The 18,694-nt window shown below is 43.1% G+C and overlaps 1 protein-coding gene across 5 annotated transcripts in view; it reads left to right on the forward strand.

Annotated features, from left to right (window-relative positions):
* SLC11A2 (solute carrier family 11 member 2) overlaps window positions 1-18,694 on the forward strand; it is a 51,758-nt gene that overhangs the window by 7,020 nt on the left and 26,044 nt on the right. For 2 of the 5 annotated variants that reach the window (XM_079936761.1, XM_079936755.1), the window contains exon 1: window positions 12,625-12,703. The exons of 1 other annotated variant lie outside the window; for it this stretch is intronic. The gene's annotated coding sequence lies outside the window, so the exon portion shown is untranslated. Of the gene's footprint in view, window positions 1-12,564; window positions 12,584-12,624; window positions 12,704-13,226; window positions 13,245-18,694 lie in introns of those variants that run through there. 2 more of the 5 variants (XM_079936757.1, XM_079936758.1) reach the window with 2 other exon arrangements.

Raw genomic sequence — 18,694 nt, forward strand, 5'->3', positions numbered from 1 at the left:
TCCCCAAAGGGTTTTAATAACCAATGGTTAATGCAATTTTTATTTTATTGCATCTCAGAGCAAGATTAAAAACTTTATAATTCCATTTATTTTTTATGTGTTAAAAAATTTTTTTAAAGGAAAAGAACAAAGAATATTATTACATTCATCTATGTGTCCACCACCCAAAATGAATAAATAACATCATACCTATTTTCTCCTCCCAAGTTCCATTTCCCTTCCTTCCTTTAGGCATCCCTTTTATACCAGTCCACTTTTAATACTTTAAAAAAATATGTGTACCATATACTACTTGTGGTATATATATATATATAGGATATAGTATTTTTATATGTTTTAAAAATTCATATAATTGGTTTAGTGTGACATTTTTCTGTTTTGTTTCCCCTCAAACTTCTTTTCAGAATTCATCCATATAGAACAAGTTCATTAATTGTAGCTTCTGTGTGGTGTTCCATCACATGAATACACTCCAATTTGTTTATCTATTTGCTGCTAATAGACATGTACTTTGTTTTCAGTGTTTCATTATTACAAACTCTACATCACAGGGAACATCCTCAAACATGCCTTCTTGTCCTTATTAATGAGAGTTTCTCTTAGACAGTGTTTTTATTTCTTTTTAAGTGTCACTCACAATAAGAAATGCATTTTATATCAAGACCCAGTTCATTTATGAAATAAAAGTTTAACAAAATAATACCTATTTTTGCTAAATGCACTCTATTTCCTATTCTATTTCATTTTTGTAAAATGATGGATGTGACCCAATAAATTTATTTCATGACCTACTAATGGATTGAAAAACACTGCTGTAAGGCAGTAGAGTTTCTGGGTCAAAAGATATGTGCATTTTCAACCTCAGTAAATATGTATTGTCAAGTTGCTCTCCAAAGTGATTGTGTCAGTTACAGGTTATGAGAGTCCTAGTTTCTCCACATCCTCACCAATGCTTAAAATGGTCAGACTTTCAGGTTATTACTAATCCAGTAGATGTGAAGTGAATCTCATTGTCAGTTTATTTTGCATTTCCCTGATTACTAGAGAGGTAGAGTAGGTTTTTCTATGTATTATCGGTTATTTGGATTTCTTCTTCTGGAAATTGACTATTCCTGCCTTTTGTCCATTTTTTTATAGAGTTGCTTCTCTTCTTCTTCTTCTTTATTATTATTATTGTTGTTGGTTTGTAGGAGTCCTTTACAGATACCCATCTTTTTCTGATATACATGTATGTTGCAGATACCTTCTCCCCATCTCCCTGTCTGTCACTTGTATTTTAACCTTGTTTGAGATGTCTTTTATGTAGGAGATTTTAATATTTGTTATAGTAAATTTTATCAAAATTGTCCATTTTTCATACTTCTGCTTTTTCTTAATTTAAGAAATTAGATCATGAGGATATTCTATTTTTTTTTCAGATAATTTTGAAGGTTTTGTTTTGTTTTGTTTTACAACTTCAGGTCTTTCATTCACCTGGAGTTTATTTTTGCCTGTTCCTTTTCTGTCTTCTGAAACTTCTGGGGCTCACCATTTGATTCTTCATCACATTTCTCTCTAGTGAGAAATCTTAGGCACTCTAGGCATCTTACCTCCTCCTTCTGAGTTTTTCTCCTAGAAATAACAGAATGGGAATATAAATGAAGCTCCAGGCTTAGAAAACTAGCTCTTTGAAGGCCTGTAAAGAAGAAGCAAGTGGCAGAGATGCGGTAAAAGGAGTCATTGGGAGGAATCTCTGCAAAAGATGATACACAAGCGGTTCTTCCTACTTTACACAAAGAACCTAAGGCTCCTGAAGAAGAATTATGCCTGTGGGGAGAAAGAAGAGTTTCTGAGAGGGCTGGCCCTGAAAGAAAGGAGGTGTGGACTTGAGGCAGGATCCTTATGTCCTACTTTTTTTTTAAAAATATTTTTATTTATTTATTTGCTTGCGCTGGGTCTTAGTTGCGGCACACAGGATCTTCATTGCGGCATGCGGGATCTTTTAAGTTGCGGCATGTGGGCTCTTAGTTGTAGCATGTGGGATCCAGCTCCCCAACCAGGGATCGAACCCAGGTGCCCCACGTTGGGAGCACAGAGTCTCAACCACTGGACCACCAGGGAAGTCCCCTTATGTCCTACTTTTAAAGTCCTTCCACATCTACTTTCTTATTTTACCTCTCTCCCCTACCTTCAAGCCCTGTGAGCCTTTTTTTTTTGTCTTGCACTAGCAGATTGTGAAACGGAGGCACATAGAGTCACGTAGAATTTGTTGGTGAATTTAATGGAGAACCCAGGTCTCCTGATCATCACACTGGAAGGTTTCAGGCAAGCTCAGCTTGAAACCAATTTATGAGAGAAGATTTGTAAGAGAGGAGGCTAGCATTTCCAGAGGAGCAGAATCCCCAAGTACGAGAAGTAGTCTTTGATTTCTAGTGTAATCATTGCAGTCTTATTCATCATCAAAAAGCCTTTATCAGTGCCAGCTTGCAATGAGCAATTAAGGTAGACACTGAACTAAATTTAGAATGTATTGCTCATGAACATGGTCTAAGAATTCATACTCTGAGATTAATATAAGCAGATAACAAAGGACATATCTTTATGACAATAAAGAAGAGGTAGACCAATCTAGCTACTGTGGACAGTAAAGAATTAACGTCAAACATGTCAGAAGTCACTGCAATTCAAGGAAAAGAGCATCGCTGGGTGAAGAGCAGTGCCTAGTAGGGATAGGTTATAGGGGTTCCAAGTTCAGGGAAACTGTTACCAACCAGTTAGGGAGGGCAGGTCTCTTGCCTTCTGACTTCTTCCACTCCCTTCCACCTGCCACACACATGCCCCACCCCAAGCTTTTCCTCTTCTAGGCAACATAACCCTTGCTGAGGCTGAAGATCAGAGGAATTTTTACTTCGTGTTAGTCTTTGAATGAGGGGACCTTTACCCAGCATCAGTAGGAACCACCCTCAGGAGCCACTTTGCACTGCCGGGCACGTCCACAGCACTTAGACCAAAAGGACAGAGGTGAGGACACTCCTGGAGAGAGGGTCTCCCCACCCAGCTTTGGCAGGGTCACCCACGATCTCTGCCATCAGCCTTGATGTTTCTTGTGGCACATGGCTCGTTATTCCACCTGCACCATTCACTAAGCTTCTCCTGGGTTCAGATTCTGTGGGAAAAAGGAAGCCCCTGCTTCAAGGTACTCTCAGTCCAGGCACATCTGCATATTCAGCAAGATTCCTAAATGTCTTACCTAGCTGAGTCAATATTAGAAAGACTCCATGGATTTTGGAGTTTAATATCACTCTCATAATATCACTATGAAATGTTCTAATGTAGGAAAATAAAGGATTAATATGTTCACACACACATGCAAATGTGTATGTTGCTAAATGCACACGTATTGCTCAGGGGGAACTCATTGGCCCTGTCTCAGGGTCTTTATACTTGCTTTACCCTCTGCCTGGAAGTTCTCCTCCAGGTAGCTATTCATGTGACTTGCTCTCTCACTTCGGTCAGATTTATCCTTCAAGGTGAGGTCTCCCCTAACCAGCCCCTCTGAAATAGTCCTTACCTCCCACGGCTGGCTCTTGCTGCTCCTTACCTTGCTCTTTAAATTTATTTTTTAAATAGAATTTATCACTGCCTGACATATGCTTACTGACTTGTTCATTATTTGCCCCCCTGTCCCCAGAAAGTAAGTTCCTTGAGCAGGAACTTTGTATGTCTTGATCACTGCTATTTTCCCATGTCCAAACAGTACCTGGCACATAGTAGATCCTCAACGCTGTATGAAATGAATGCAATCAAATGAAATGGAACAAACATATGTGTTTGTGTGTCCTTTTTCTAATGTTGTATGGTGACATTAAATAGAAGAGACCGAGATGTCTTCCTAAACTAACCCTATTCAGCTTTGGAAACTTGGTCATTCTGAATCTCTGACCCCACCTCTTGAGAAGACTCCTCACCAATCTCTTTTTCAGTCCAGGTGACTCACCCTCTAACTCCAAGGGTCAGCTCGTGTCCCAGGCACCCGTGGCCACTATTTTTGGTTTGAGACTCGGCTCGTAACCCAAACTAGGTGTCAGACAGAGCCCTGAGATTTTTGCTGCAACAATAGGGGAAAAGATACTCTTCCTGCTGGTGGGGAGGATTCCATCAAGCCCAGAGCAGATGGTGGCCATCATCCCACCATGCAGGCGGAACCTGTCTGAGAATAAAACAGCCCTGGAACTGAAGTAGAGCCCAGAGTGAGAGGGAGGTAGAAAGAAAGAGACAAGTGGACAGCAGCTTGGTTGATATTATCTGAGTCCCCAGATGAAGCCCTGCCCAAAGCTAGCTATACCATTGGGTTACGTGAGTGATTCAGTTTGCTTTGAACACAATCATTCTGAATTGGGTTTCTATCACTAGTAATCAAAAAACGAAACAAAGGAATTCCCTGCGATCCAGTGGTTAGGACTCGGCACTCTCACTACCAGGCCCGGGTTTGATCCCTAGTCAGGGAACTAATATCCCGCAAGCTGTGAGGAGTGGCCAAAAAAAAAAAAATTATGGGACTTACCTGGTGGCGCAGTGGTTAAGAATCGTCCTGCCAATGCAGGGGACACGGGTTCGATCCCTGGTCTGGGAAGATCCCACATGCTGTGGAGCAATTAAGCTCGAGTGTCACAACTACTGAGCCTGCGCTCTAGAGCCCACGAGCCACAACTACTGAAGCCCGCATGCCTAGAGCCCGTGCTCCGCAACAAGAGAAGCTACCACAATGAGAAGCCCGCACACCACACCAAAGAGTAGCCCCCACTTGCTGCAACTAGAGAAGGCCCGTGCGCAGCAATGAAGACCCAATGCAGCCAAAAAAAAAAAGGAAAGAAAATCATGTCTAATGCACATTTAGCTGTACTACATCAATTTTCACTTGTTTACTAAATGACACATGCAGGTTTTTACTTAAAACTTTTGAACATTTATATAGCTTACAAAATAATCTTGTATATATGTATCACATATATTTTAAAATTTTTATTTATTTATTTTAACATGTTTATTGGAGTATAATTGCTTTACAATGGTGTGTTAGTTTCTGCCGTATAACAAAGTGAGTCAGCTATACGTATACATATAGCCCCATATCTCCTCCCTCTTGCGTCTCCCTCCCACCCTCCCTATCCCACCCCTCTAGGTGGTTGTATCACTTAATTTTAATATGAGTATGTGAGGTACGGTATATTCTTTTAGTAGGCTAAACTGAAGCTCAGAGAAATCAAGCAATTTATCCAACAACACACAGCTAATAAATAGCAGAGCAAGAACTCTAAGTAGTTATTTGGCTCTAAGTTCAAAGCCTAGTCTGTGGCTCTTCAGCTGCTTTCTTAAGTATCTGTGGAGTTTCTTCCTGATTTTTTTTTCTTTCTCTTAATAGACGAGAAACTCTCTTAAAGACAGGACATTGCTCCTTGCCTTGAGTCTTAATCCCTAGGGCAGCTCCCTGGAATGAGCGGGGTTCAGTGTGGAGGGTTGGCTCTCACAGATTGCAAGGGTAGAGTTTGCCAGGTCTGTTCTCTCATCAAGGAGCTTGTAATCAGCTGGCTGAAATAATGCATATGTATTACAGTGGTGTTTCTCCACCTTTTTTAGACTACTACAGTAAGAAATTTTACATCAACCCAGTATACACACACACACATTATTAAAATAAAGTTTCACAAAATAATACCTACCTTAGTACTTGTGACAGTCTCTGATACTTCCTATTCCATTTTTTAAAAATTCTGATTGTGATGCACTAAATTGATTTCATAATCCAATCATGTATTGAGACCCAGTTTGAAAAGCACTGTTATAGATCACATATATATATAAAGTCAAATCCAAGTCAAAGTTCAATATTTCAAATGCTTGTTAAGTACTAATGATGTGATAGGTGCAGTAAATGATATAAAATTAATGTACAACTGTCTTTATGAGGCTCACAACTTAGTGGCAGAAATTAGAGAATAAACAAATAATTAGTAAAAGAAAAAATATGAGCCAAAAAAAGCACAAAGATTCAGGAGCAGAAGAGGTCACATCCCATGAGAATCAGGAAAGGCTTTAAGGGGTGGGTCGCATTTGAGTTAGGTCTTGAAAAATGGACAGGATTTCAATACTCGAAGTGTGGGTGGAGGTAACAGTAGGAGCCAAGGCACAGGGTCAGGCAAGCCCAGGTTGTGTTCAGGATGGAGAGAATATGAAATTCAACTGTAATGAAGGGTTTACATGGTGGAGAGATGGTGAGGTGGAAAGAAGGCTGGAACCATGGTGTGGGGAACCTTGAATGTCAGACGAAAAATCTATTCTGTATTTAAATTTGATAATGTGGGCATTAACACTCAGTTAATGTGTGCTCTCTTCCCCTTCCTTCTCCTCTTCTCTGTAGGCAATAGGGAGCCTTTGGAAGTTTCTAAGTGGGGAAGAGAAAAGGTCAGATTGATCAAGAGGACCTTGAGGTTGTTGAGGTCAGAGGAGTGGAAGCCTAAGCAGGAAGGTGACAGCTGAAATAGAAAGACAGGGACAACTGACCTTGTGCAGATACGCTATAGTCATGGCATCGTTTGATGAGAGGGAGGATGAGGAATCCATGAGAACTTTCCATTTTCAAGCCCCAGAAACTGCAAATATAGGCAGATTGTAAGAACAAGATGGTCTGAGTAGAGAGGAGGATAGTTTGGGATACAGCAATGTTGACTTTCCAGCTGGATATCCGGGAAGAGAGACAAAGTGGCAGCTGTAGCTCGGGGAAAGAGGCTACAGAGGTAGCCCTCAAGACTCATCCTCAGGAAGGTGAAATGGTGCTGGGGCTGTGAAGGGATGCTGCCAGCCTTGGAGTCCTCCCTGAGGATACAGGAGTGAACAGGACAAAGTCCTGGCCCTCAAAGAGGATTAGAGACAAACAGGCAAAGCAATTCCATGGGATAGTGCTACGGGAAAGGGAAGAATACACTATAGGGTGTCACAGAAGACATACCTCACTCAGATATTGGGATCACAGAGGCCTTTCTGGAGGAAGGAACATCTAAAGTGAGACATCAATGGTGAGTAGGAGTTAGCTAGATGAAGGATGGACAGAGCAAGAATGTTGCAGCATAGGCACAATATGTGAAAAGACAGGAAGGGAAAAGAGAACATTGGTGCATTTGGGGAATAAAAAATATGGCGAGCATCCTTATGAGGCTGGTATTGTACCCAGTTCAGATAAAGAAATGGAACACAAAGATTTAATAATTTACCCATGGTTTCTCAGTTGGCTTGACCTGGAATCCAGGTCTATTTTACCCTTAAGAGGCTGTTCTTTTTACTCTAACCTGTCCCATGAATGTCTCTAATGCTGAGTGGGTCCCCAGTATTATTACGTTGAAACTGCAGACAGATTGTTTCGAATTAGAAGACGACAAAGGAGTGAACCTAAGGAATGCCTACATGTAAGGAGTAGGAGGAAGAAAAGTCCCAGTTGAAGGTAGTAGGGAAAGAGCAATTCAAACGACCCAAAGAGCAGAGTGTGATGGAAGCTGAAGAAAGAGTTGTAAGTGGAATGGTAGCACCTTTCAAATATGGAGAAAGTTGAAGAGTTCGTGGGTTCTGACTCTACTTGGCAATGATGATCTCAATTAGCTAACGAGAAAGTAATTTCTAGGGTGGATCACAAAATGGTGGAAAAATGAGTGTTAAGGAAGTAGAGGAGTGCAGATCACTTTTTCAGACACATTAATTTCCGGATACAGAAAGTAGTAGGATGGGAAGCCAACTCCAAGATGGAGGCAGTATGTTTATTAGGAAGTGATCTTGGGATAGACACTAAGGGAGGGGAAGGAAGCAGTCTGCACAGGAGAAGTTGAGCTGTGATACAGGATAAAGGCTTAGCCAACCTTCAGAGCTGTCCCGGTTGGGATGAGAGGGATGAATCTTTACATTCCCACATAGATCAGTCATTTGATGTGGGCTGCCTGAGAAAGGGGCCGGACGTGAGGCCTGAGGCCAGCAGCATCCCCACTCCAAACAGGGGTAATAAGTCCTTCTTTCTCAAAGGGGATCCTTCCTGTGCATTCCAGCATTATCACAGGGAAGAATATTTTCAGGATAGAGGAAGACTCAATTTTGGAAATAGAAACATAAATATAAACAGATATAGCCTAGTTATTTGTCTTCATTGCCTGACAGCCATAACATATTAAAAAATGGGATAATATATTTATGGAACACCTCCTATGTATCTGGCCTTTGTTAGCACCTGGTGTACAAAGATAAGATAATCGCCCCTATTGAGAAGTTCACATTTTAGTGGGAGAAGAAAGCACACAAATATTAACCCACTAAGGGGCTGTGCTTATCTTATTTGTGTTGTATGTGTACCACCCATCCTCTGCCTGGTGTGTAGTTATTTTCAATAAATATATTCAGAATGAGTTGGGGCTAGAGTAGAGTAAGGAGTGTTTGGGTAGCAGACAGAATGTAGAGCTAATGCTGCCTGGAGGAGTCAGGGAATGCTCCAACACGGGGATATTTTAGTGGAAGCTATAACAATAGCAGTAACTACAACAATAATGAGTTTTCCAGGTAAGGAAGGTATATGGCTGTTAACGTAACTGACGCCATCTTGACCCTTACAGTTCCTCTTGTCCTTCCCCTGACCCAACCCAGGACTGTACTGTGCCGTGAATCACTTCCCTGTTACCAAGTGGTTTGTAGTTAATAGATATTTTTTTATAATCATTAGGACCAGGTGGCCCCGATGCTCTGTTGGTCCCCAAACAATGACGACAACCTTCGCTGATGTATTCCCTCGAGACTTGTTACCCATTCATAAATCTTGGCTTAGGAATGCACATCCTGTTTCGAGCACCTACCCCCACACCCTAGGTTAACTGTAAAATTGTCCCAATGGCCCTTTGGTGGTGTGGAGCGCAGTTGCGAATACCTCTGGATCGTTATTTGCCCAATCCCACCCTGTGAGTAAGTTACCATATAATAAACTGATCCATTGATTATATGGAGCTGCCTGCCTTGCTTTTCTGTCTCGAGGTGCTTTCTCAGTTTGATGGGCACTTTTTGTTGCCTGCGTCCTCCGACAGAAAGGGAGGGTTGGAAGGAGTGAATTTCAGACAGTTGTTTCAGGGAAAACAAAAGCATGAAAAAGAATACTTGGAGAATGGATGGGAGGTGACTATGGGAGGAAAAGTCTCCTATTTAAATAAAGAGCACACATGATGCAGATACATATTCACATCTATTTAGAAATCAGTTGGCTATCGTGGTAATGTGGAATGCTCAGTGAATTTACATTAATAGGATTTTATAAAAGAGATCATTTCCGAGCTAGAGATTTGAATGGAAGGGAATTGTTTTAGGTGTGTAAGATGGAGGCATTATGGTATGGTAGTTGGAGTGCTGGCTCTTGCATCTAACCAATTTGTGTTCAAAGCCTGGCTCTGTCACTAACTTGCTGTGTGTCTTTAGGCAAGTTACTTAACCTCCCTTAGACTCAGGTTCCTAATATGCAAAATAAAGATTACAGTTCTTGCCTCACAAATTTATTGCAAGGATTAATTCCTGTTTATAACGTGTTAAATATGGGGTTTGATACATAATAAGAATTCCATTAATGTTGTCAGTTACTATAAGTGAACAGTGGGGATCTAGCAGGAAAGAGTGGAGTGTGTACGTTGGGAGCAATTCCTGAGGCAATAGAGGGGGCTATGGTAGAGTCTCATTGTAAAATGCATTCCTATTTTGGAAGTCCTAAACCAAAATAGGGCCTTTTCCTGCAACAGGTTAGTTCATGGGTGATTTCATATTTCTTCTTTTTTTCTTCTACTTTCCCATGAAGGGGAACAAATTGAGCCCCAATCTAAGGCGGGTTTTTTTGTTTTTATTTTTTGCGATACGTGGGCCTCTTGTGGCCTCTCCCGTTGCGGAGCACAGGCTCCGGACGCGCAGGCTCAGTGGCCATGGCTCATGGGCCCCGCCGCTCCGCGGCATGTGGGATCCTCCCGGACCAGGGCACGAACCCGTGTCCCCTGCATCGGCAGGCGGACACTCAACCACTGAGCCACCAGGGAAGCCCTCTAAGGCAGTTTTGCCTTAGGGAACTTGTCTGCTGTAGAACAAGGACAAAGAGATAGGTCAAGTTGTAATGAGATGACTTTTAGTACTTGAATGAAGAGATCTTCATCTTGGGTCGAGGACAGAAGATCCATAGTTCCTTCTACTGACTCTATGGCTGTTCTGTGTAGGCACTAGAGCCTCTTGCTAGAAGATGGATATGAATTGATTGCTGCTTTTCTTTCTTTTCCATTCTAACGTAATTTTTTCTATCACATTTATTGCATATGTTTTTTAAGCAGATTTTCCTTAAAACTACCAGAAAACTTCCTGAAGCCAGCAAGGTCCTCCTTCCAGTATCCTACCCATTCTCCTCACCCCACTCCAATGCCTCTCCTTTCCAGCTTTGCCTCCAGCTGGCGTACTAAACTATATTTGTCTGAGGCAAATTCCACGCCCCCCCCCCCTTTTTTTTTTCCAGCTCCTCTCTTCCTGGATTGAGAAATCCTGGCTTGCTCTGGATTTTTTTTTTTTTTTTTTGTCAGTCTCAGGTGTTTTTTCTTTTTCCCTTTGACATCAGGAACAGAGTCCTGGGTTTGTGTGGCTTTGTTGTCCACCTGTGGATCACTGATTGACCAGGCTGATGCCAGCGGGTCCTTCCGATCCCAAGGGATGGACTGGTTGGCATTTTCACCCATACTCTGAGACTGCCTATAATTGCATTGGTGCTGCACATACCTATGTGGAAAATATCTGGACTGTCAGGCTTGGGGTTAATTGGTTTCAGCTTACGTCTCAGGGGAGCAGAGTCCTAATGCACATGCAGCCCTGGTTCAAGTGCCCAAACCAGCTTCCCTCCAAGGGGAGTGGCGTCCTGAAGGAAAGCAATTCCTTTTTCTCCACCCCTTTCAACCACTGGCACACACAGGCCTGCCTCTAGCTCCTGTGAAATGAGACAGAGATGAAATCTTAGAATTAAAGTTTTCAAATGCAATTCATTGTTCATCAATACCCAGGAGTGGCAGGTATATACGCTTCCCTTTTCATGAGAGGTCAAAGATGAAATTTATGCTTTGAAGGGTGTGGTTTGCTTCTTGAAATTCCATGCGGTGTCTTTAACAATGTGCTGCCCAGAGCAGCCTAAAGTGCCCTTATCTAACCAAGGGAGGCACATTTGTCTGCATATATAGAGGCAGGAGACAGGAGCCGGCACTGGGAAAAGTTAAACCCAGCCTGCACAATGAAGAAACAGCTTAAGAAGGAGGCAGCTCCACACATAGAGCTAAGTAAGTAGCCAGCAAGTAAGTATGCAACAGCCCAGGGAAGTTGCCCACCTGAGCAGACCTGGAACGAGAGAAGGATGGCTCCAGCCATGTTATTTTCTAGTTGCAGTAGAAGTTCCCAAAGGAAAGGTTCTGGTCTGGAGGGACTTCATCAAGCCTTTCTGAAACTCCCCATATGTGCTGTAGAGAGATTCTCAGAACTAATTTGTGCATTTTCTTTTCTCTCTAGGAGAAATTCTGTATGGAAACTAGCCTGTACCAGATAACTGATGAAGCTCAGCCCAGTTTTTTTGGGTCCTTGAATTTGTTTTTACTTTGTACTTTATTTGGATTTTCCTTTTTGCAGTTTACTCTCCTTTCCTCTTCTCTTGGACTCTTTTACCAACTAATAAAAATTTCTCCTAGCAGTTTTTACAGGAAGAAAGATGTTGGAGGGGTTTATGCTTTTCCTCTCTAGGCCTATGACTTGGTTAGATAAGCTTGGTTACCTTTAATGAAAGCAGTTATGGGGGCGATGGGGGGCGCGGGGAGAGGGGTGTCTAAGAATGTTTCTGTTAGCTCTAAACGACATTGTAGAAAATTAGGGTGGTTAGTCAGACTATTTTCTCCACTCTAAAGCACCACAAGTCTGGTCATCATCTTCAGAGAAAGACTCTGGTATGTGAGATTGAAACTGCGGATGGAGTGGGACTACTTTTGGGTAGATGGAGAATAAAGTTTGGGGGAAGAAGTGAGGCAGCTGCGTAGGAGAGCGGAAAACAATTCATTACCGAAGCTTGGGAATAGGGCAACTGATGCAGCCGAAATGGCTGCACTAGCTGATGTTTCGCGGTTCCTCCCAGGTGTGGGGTGCTCTTGGTGGGGCAGCAGATACTATGATGTGGCTCTGGGGCCGAGAGGAAATGGTCCTGCCAGGTGGCTATACTTTGTAGGATGGAGCTGTATCTCTCACAGAGCCGCGTCTCAGAAGAAATGATCTTGATTTCCAGGACCTAACGTGAGGCCACGGCGAATTACAGCAGGAAACTTACGTGTCTGCAGGTTGACAGCGGGGTGGAAGACTCCAACCCACACTGTGGGTTGGACCAGCGCGAGCACTAGCTCTGCAGGAGACAGCTCCCGCCCGGGCCGCCGTGGCCCCGCCTCCAGCCTGACCTGGGGAGGGCGGAGCCCCGGAATTTGCCGTCGGCCCGCCTTGCTTGCCGGCAGCCGAGGGGAATACGGAGAATCCAGCCAATAGGAAGGTGCAGCTGCGGTCCTGTCGGCCAATCGCGGGGCGTGTAGGGGGTAGGCTGGCGTGGCACTGGTTCCAGGGGTATGGAGCCTCTGGCGCGGGGACAGACTGTCAGGTGGTTGCTGAGCCGGTAAGGTGGAGTGCAGGGCAGGTCAGAGGTCACGCGGACGCCCGGCTTTCCCCGGGTTCCCCGGATGGAGGGCTGCCCTGGGAGCTGGCGCCGGGGCCAGAATGGGGCGTGCGGGGCGCCGAGCGGGGCTGCGAGGGGCGGCACGGGCTTTGAGGGCCTGGGCGCGGGGTCCAGATGGAGCCGCATTATTCGAAGGAAGACCGAGAGGAGGGAGCGGGGGGGCGGGAAGAAAACGCCAGAGGTTGCAGCGGCCTCACCCCTTTCCCTTCGCGGCCTAAGAGAAATGGCCGAACCCCCGGCCGGACCAGCCGCGGGGCCGGGACCCGTGATCGACGGTGCGCTGACCCCGTTTCACGCCGCGGAAGAGGCCGACGGCCACGGGGCAAGGTCCCCGCGGCCGCCTTCTTATCTGCGGAGACCTGGCGCCCGTCTGCTCCCTGGGCTTCCCTTCGCCCCACTTCAACAAAAGAATTCATTTTACTTCAGCCGACATCCAGGGAGCGCCTTCGTGTGAGGGGCCTGGGCAGGCCGCTGAGTACTTGTGTGTAGATTGGTTTTAGGGCTGTTTGTGCAGCCTCCAGGCTCCAGGCACCTTTGTAGGGGGCATTATTGTGCACGGTATGTGAGTGGGGTGGCAGCTCTCCATTTGTTTGGTTTCATATGTCCCTGCTTTTAAAGCTATGCTAATTTTTTTGATGTTACGCCTTTGGGTTCATTTTCACTTGGTTTCCCCAAATTCCCTTCATATATCAGATTATTTCAAAGAGCATCATTGGGGGAGAAGTTGGGGAACCTGGGCTTGGAATTTCCTGTGTGTCAAGTGAAGATACTCTTATCGTGCACTGCTTTCAAAGGAGCGTGTCAAGTGAAGATACTCATATCGTGCACTGCTTTCAAAGGAGCGTTATGAAGTTAAGGGAATGTGACATCTCTTTAAAGTGAAAAGCAAAAGCAAAAATTATATGGAAGGGGAGGCAAGAGGAGACGGGTTTCCAGAGGTCATAATTCTAGTGAATATTGGTGAAACCAGGGGACACTGTGTTTCTACCTTGACTCCAGTGGAATCTGAACCCCGACTAGTTTGCAGCACTTCTTGGCTCTGTAAACCTTTGAGCAAGGTGCTTCTTTGTTCTTTTGTTTCCATGTACTTAAAATGGGGGTTGATAATATCAACCTTAAAGAGTTGGTGGTGAGTATTAAATGTGTTAATATTCTTAAAGTGCTTAGAACAATTCCTGGCATTTAAGAGTTTTATTATTACCTACAAGTACCTTCTTCCCCCTAAAAGATTCCACACTAAAAGAATTCTGACCTTATTACTTATCCTTCTTCAAAATCCTGTGAGCCTATTGCCAATGAACCCTTAGGCCTGTTTTCCATCCACGTCATTCATGATCTGAGGCTATAGTATAGTTAACGTGTGACTAGAGGTTTTCTGCTGGGTGTTTATCATTAAATAAGGTTGGAGACTTCCTCTATACAGTACTGGGTCTGTCCATGATAGCTGTGTTGGGTAAATGAAAACTTCTTTGACTGTTTAGTTTTTCATTGGATGATATTTCATTTACAGTCTTGGCCTAGACACAGTTTTTTTTGGACCCAATACCAAAAAGGCCATGATTACAGCATTCTTGGTTTCTCATGTTTCCGGGATGGCTGGGACTTGGGCGGGGAATTTCTGGGCAGCCTGGCAGCACTTCTGGTAGTGAATGGGGAAGCTTCTAATCTTCCCCATTCTAATTCTAATTCTAATCTAATCTTCCTCTACTGTTAGGAAATCAGCGGTGATCCCTTGGAATACTCCACAGAGCTCCTAAGCAGCTTTGGTTCAGTTTTGACTCAGTGAAGTGAAGGTTAGAGGTTAGAGAGTCGTATCTATTGATACAAAGCAGCATCTTTTCTACTTGACCTATAGTGCTAAGAGCTTGGGTGGGTGCTGTGGAATCAAAGACATCTTTATTCCCTGTTTCCTTACTGTGTATGTCTGCTGCCATACTTATGCCCTTTCTGTGAGCTTAAAAGTCCCTCTCAGATTCTCTTGGTACTGTCCAGAAGGTTCTAATGGAAGACTTTTTTGTCTTCCAGTTCTTCCCTTCCAAGAAAGCTGCTGTTTATATAGGTAGCATTACTGGGAACTAATCACAAAATGAGAAACTTTGAGTTTACTAAAAAGAACATCGCTTACTGCACAGTCTTGCTGGCCTAGTTTGACTGAAGTACACATAGTGTGAGTTTAGTTATTTAGCTTTGGAGTAAGATAGTTTAGTGCTTGTATAAGGTTGAAAGTTGGATGTTGGCTTGGTGAGAGTGGAGGACAGTGTCTTTGTGAAACCTCTGTGCTTTAATAAGGACAGGGAGTGACACCTTTAAAGAGTTGAGTGTTTGAGGCAGAAAGGGAAGACCTTTTGCCTTAATATTGTTGTCATCTTTATCATGTGAGTCCCTCTGGTTTTAATAAAATATTTTGGAAAAGAAGAGGCAGGGAGTTTAGAAGTCCTAGATCCTTGTTGTCTCACCCATCCGATGCCATTTATTCTTTTGATAATTTAACAGACATGTATTGAACAATTAACATTTATTGGCCCCTGGAGACACAAAGACAAGGCCTCCGGGTATCATCAGGAATATCATGGATATAATAAAACAACAATGTATTATGAACTATAATAACATCAGAATGGAATATAAAACAGTTGGCCAGGGATGATAAAAATATATTTATTGTCTAATTCCTCATCCACTTTTTTAAAAATTAATTTATTTATGGCTGCGTTGGGTCTTTGTTGCTATGCGCAGGCTTTCTCTAGTTGTGGTGAGCGGGGGCTAGGCTTCGTGTGGTGCGCAGGCTTGTCATTGCGGTGGCTTCTCGTTGTGGAGCATGGGCTCTAGGTGCGCGGGCTTCAGTAGTAGTGGCACGTGGGCTCAGTAGTTGTGTCTTGCGAGCTCTAGAGCTCAGGGTCAGTAGTGGTGGCGCATGGGCTTAGGTGCTCCGAGGCATGTGGGATCTTCCCAGACCATGGCTTGAACCTGGGTCTCCTGCATTGGCAGGCAGATTTTTTAACCACTGCGCCACCAGGGAAGTCTTCCACTTTTAATTTAAGGTCAGAGTAACTTACATTTTTTAGTGTAAGGACCAGTTCCCAGTAAAGACTTAAATTAGGAAATTAGGGTTCTCAGGCTTGTCTTTGTGCTTATTGCTAGTAGGTCATCTTGTGTGGGTTATTTTTGTTTGTTTTGGTCCCATTTATCACTAACAGTCAAGCGTCTATTAAAATTCCTAGGTAATGAAAGGAGGCTACACGTTAACTATTGAACTTGTAGCAGGTTCCAAAGAGCAGAAGGAGGCATGTATGAGGCTGGAGAATCTTATATGTATTGTCTGTCTTTACAGACAGTTTTTCTTTGCTTTAAGCAAAGAAACATTGAGGAAGATATGTACTTAAAATTGTTAGGGTCAGTCTGCATTGGGGGGCCAGTATCTGTCATTGGAATAAATAAGTTGAATGTAATCTAATAATAATCTTTCTTCACATTTGCCAGAGAACAGCTACTTAAGCAAGTATAAGGGCAAAGCACTTTTTTTCTGAGGCAAGAAGTGTGTATAGACTGATTTAATAGACTTTCTTACTTCATTGTAAAGAGGTCTTTGAAATTTTCACAGAGCTCGGAGTTGTGTTCCGGGGTAGATGTGTCACGCCAGGAGGCCAGGTTGGGCCGCGAAAGGGAAATGCAGTGCTGTAAACTTCAGGTTGGGAGGAAATCGGGGGAAGCCTCACACTGTGAGAGTCGGGAGGAACAAAGACCAAGTTATAGTTTCTGGAAGTAAGATATTAGTGACCCTGGTGTGTGAGCAGTCAAGGAGATTTGAAGCTGGCTAAGCCTCAGAGCTCTGAGCAGAGAAAGTGAAGAGCTCTATTTAACGGGTATTAATTGGGCCCTTGTAATTCTGAAGTCTCTGGTTGATGGGTGATATTTTTGTCTAAAAGTTCAGTACTTCTTGACAGCCTGGCCACGTTTCTCCCCACTGTTATCGTCTTTGACACCCAGGCAGCCGGTTTTATTATCAACTGTACTCTTCCTCCCCTTATCTTACCCCCTCTCTCCTCTTCTTGCTGCTTAAGATTTTCTCTTTCTCTTCTTTCTTTATCATTAGATGTTCTCCATGTCAGGTTTTCCTTTCAACCGTCAAACAGATTTTCAAAAGTCTAACTCAGGTGGAAGTAGCAAACTTGATGCTGAGCTGAAAATTGTAGTTCTCTGGTAGACTAAGGGAGGTGTCTCCAATTTTGAGATTATTACTATGGAATACAAAGTCAGTAACATGAACAGTCTGTCTCAGTGGCCATTGTGCCAGAGAGAGAGAGAGAGAGAGAGGATCTGATGTGTGTTAAGCACATTGTACAATAGCAACACTGTACTTTATGAACTGGGTGTGCTTGTGTGACTTTCAGCTTACCGAAATATTACTCACTTAGGTAGAGGGGATTAGAGTTTCCAGGCCTTTTTCTTAAACTAAAGGGTATTAGAGTTTCCAGGCCTTTTTCTTATACTAACACCAGAGGGGCTTTTCGCTTTGTTCTTGTCAGGAAGTAGGTGTAATCTGTCTCCAACCTTTTTTTCATTTTGTCATTTTATATCAAATTCATTTTAATGAGAGAAAAATAGGATTATTTTTTATTCAAATTGAAAAAATAATTCCAAACTTCACATCCTCAATTATAATTTAGAAATTCACATGGCTTTTCTAAGCTGTTTCTCTCCCATCATCCCCAGTGGGGGCAAATTGAGTTTTGGAATTAATTAGATGTATATCCTGATGGAAAGACTCGGAAATTGGTGCTTCTTTATTGACCTGGAATGGAAAAACAGAGGAAGTAATAATTTCTCATTTTAAAAAATGGCTAGTAATATTCCTTATTAAAATACGTAGGGTTCAGACCGCAGTTAGATCTGTTTGAACCACTGAATATTTCAGTTTTGTTGACTCCCAGTCATCAGGGGCAGGAGCTCACCTTCATGAAGAACATCTTGCACAGCATAGATGTTAGATGAACAGTCATGATTTAGTAGGAATATCAAGTGCTTTAGCCTTAAAAGTAGACCTTTAGAGAAAAGGGAATTTTAGAAGGATCTGGAAATCTTTACATTTTCTTCAAAACAAATGGAATTGTTTTTTTATCACAGCTCCTTTTTATTCTCTAATAAACAACTTGGGGATCACTTTTTAAAGCCTGTACATCTGGCAGTTTCCACTTTGTCACCAGCATGGCACTGAACGTTGGCTGAGGAAACATCAACAGGGAGAAGAGATGGCTTTGGCAGCAACTTTAAACATTCCTGTTCACATTTTTTTTTTTTTTTTGCGGTACACGGGCCTCTCACTGTTGCGGCCTCTCCCGTTAAGGAGCACAGGCTCCGGACGCGCAGGCTCAGCGGCCGTGGCTCACGGGCCCAGCCGCTCCGTGGCATGTGGGATCTTCCCGGACCGGGGCACGAACCCGTGTCCCCTGCATCGGCAGGCGGACTCTCAACCACTGCGCCACCAGGGAAGCCCTTCCTATTCACATTAATCAATTGATTCCATGCACACTTCTCTAGTTGCCTCTATGAAACTTCTTTTCCTACTTAATGTTGTCTCTGATTTTATTTATACAAGGTGGGGGGAGGAAAAAAGGGGAGAGGAATTAGAGGACTGTTCAAAGACATTCCTCTCCGAAACTTAAAATTAATTTTAGGGAGACCTTTGCAACAATGAACGCAGTTCTAAAATCAGTGAAATGGTTTGTGGTGCCTTTGCTCTCTGTAGAAGAATTTTATAAGAAAAAAATTAATTTAAATTCAAACTTCTTTTTAACCATAGGGGGAAAACGTTTAAGTTGAAGTTATATATGTGCTTTAATACTCAGTATTTCATACTTTCTTGGTGGCAATTTTTTTTTTTTTTTTTTTTTGCCGGCACGCGGGCCTCTCACTGCTGTGGCCTCTCCCGTT

This window comes from Stenella coeruleoalba (assembly GCF_951394435.1).
Source record: "Stenella coeruleoalba genome assembly, chromosome: 11".
Taxonomy (NCBI): domain Eukaryota; kingdom Metazoa; phylum Chordata; class Mammalia; order Artiodactyla; family Delphinidae; genus Stenella; species Stenella coeruleoalba.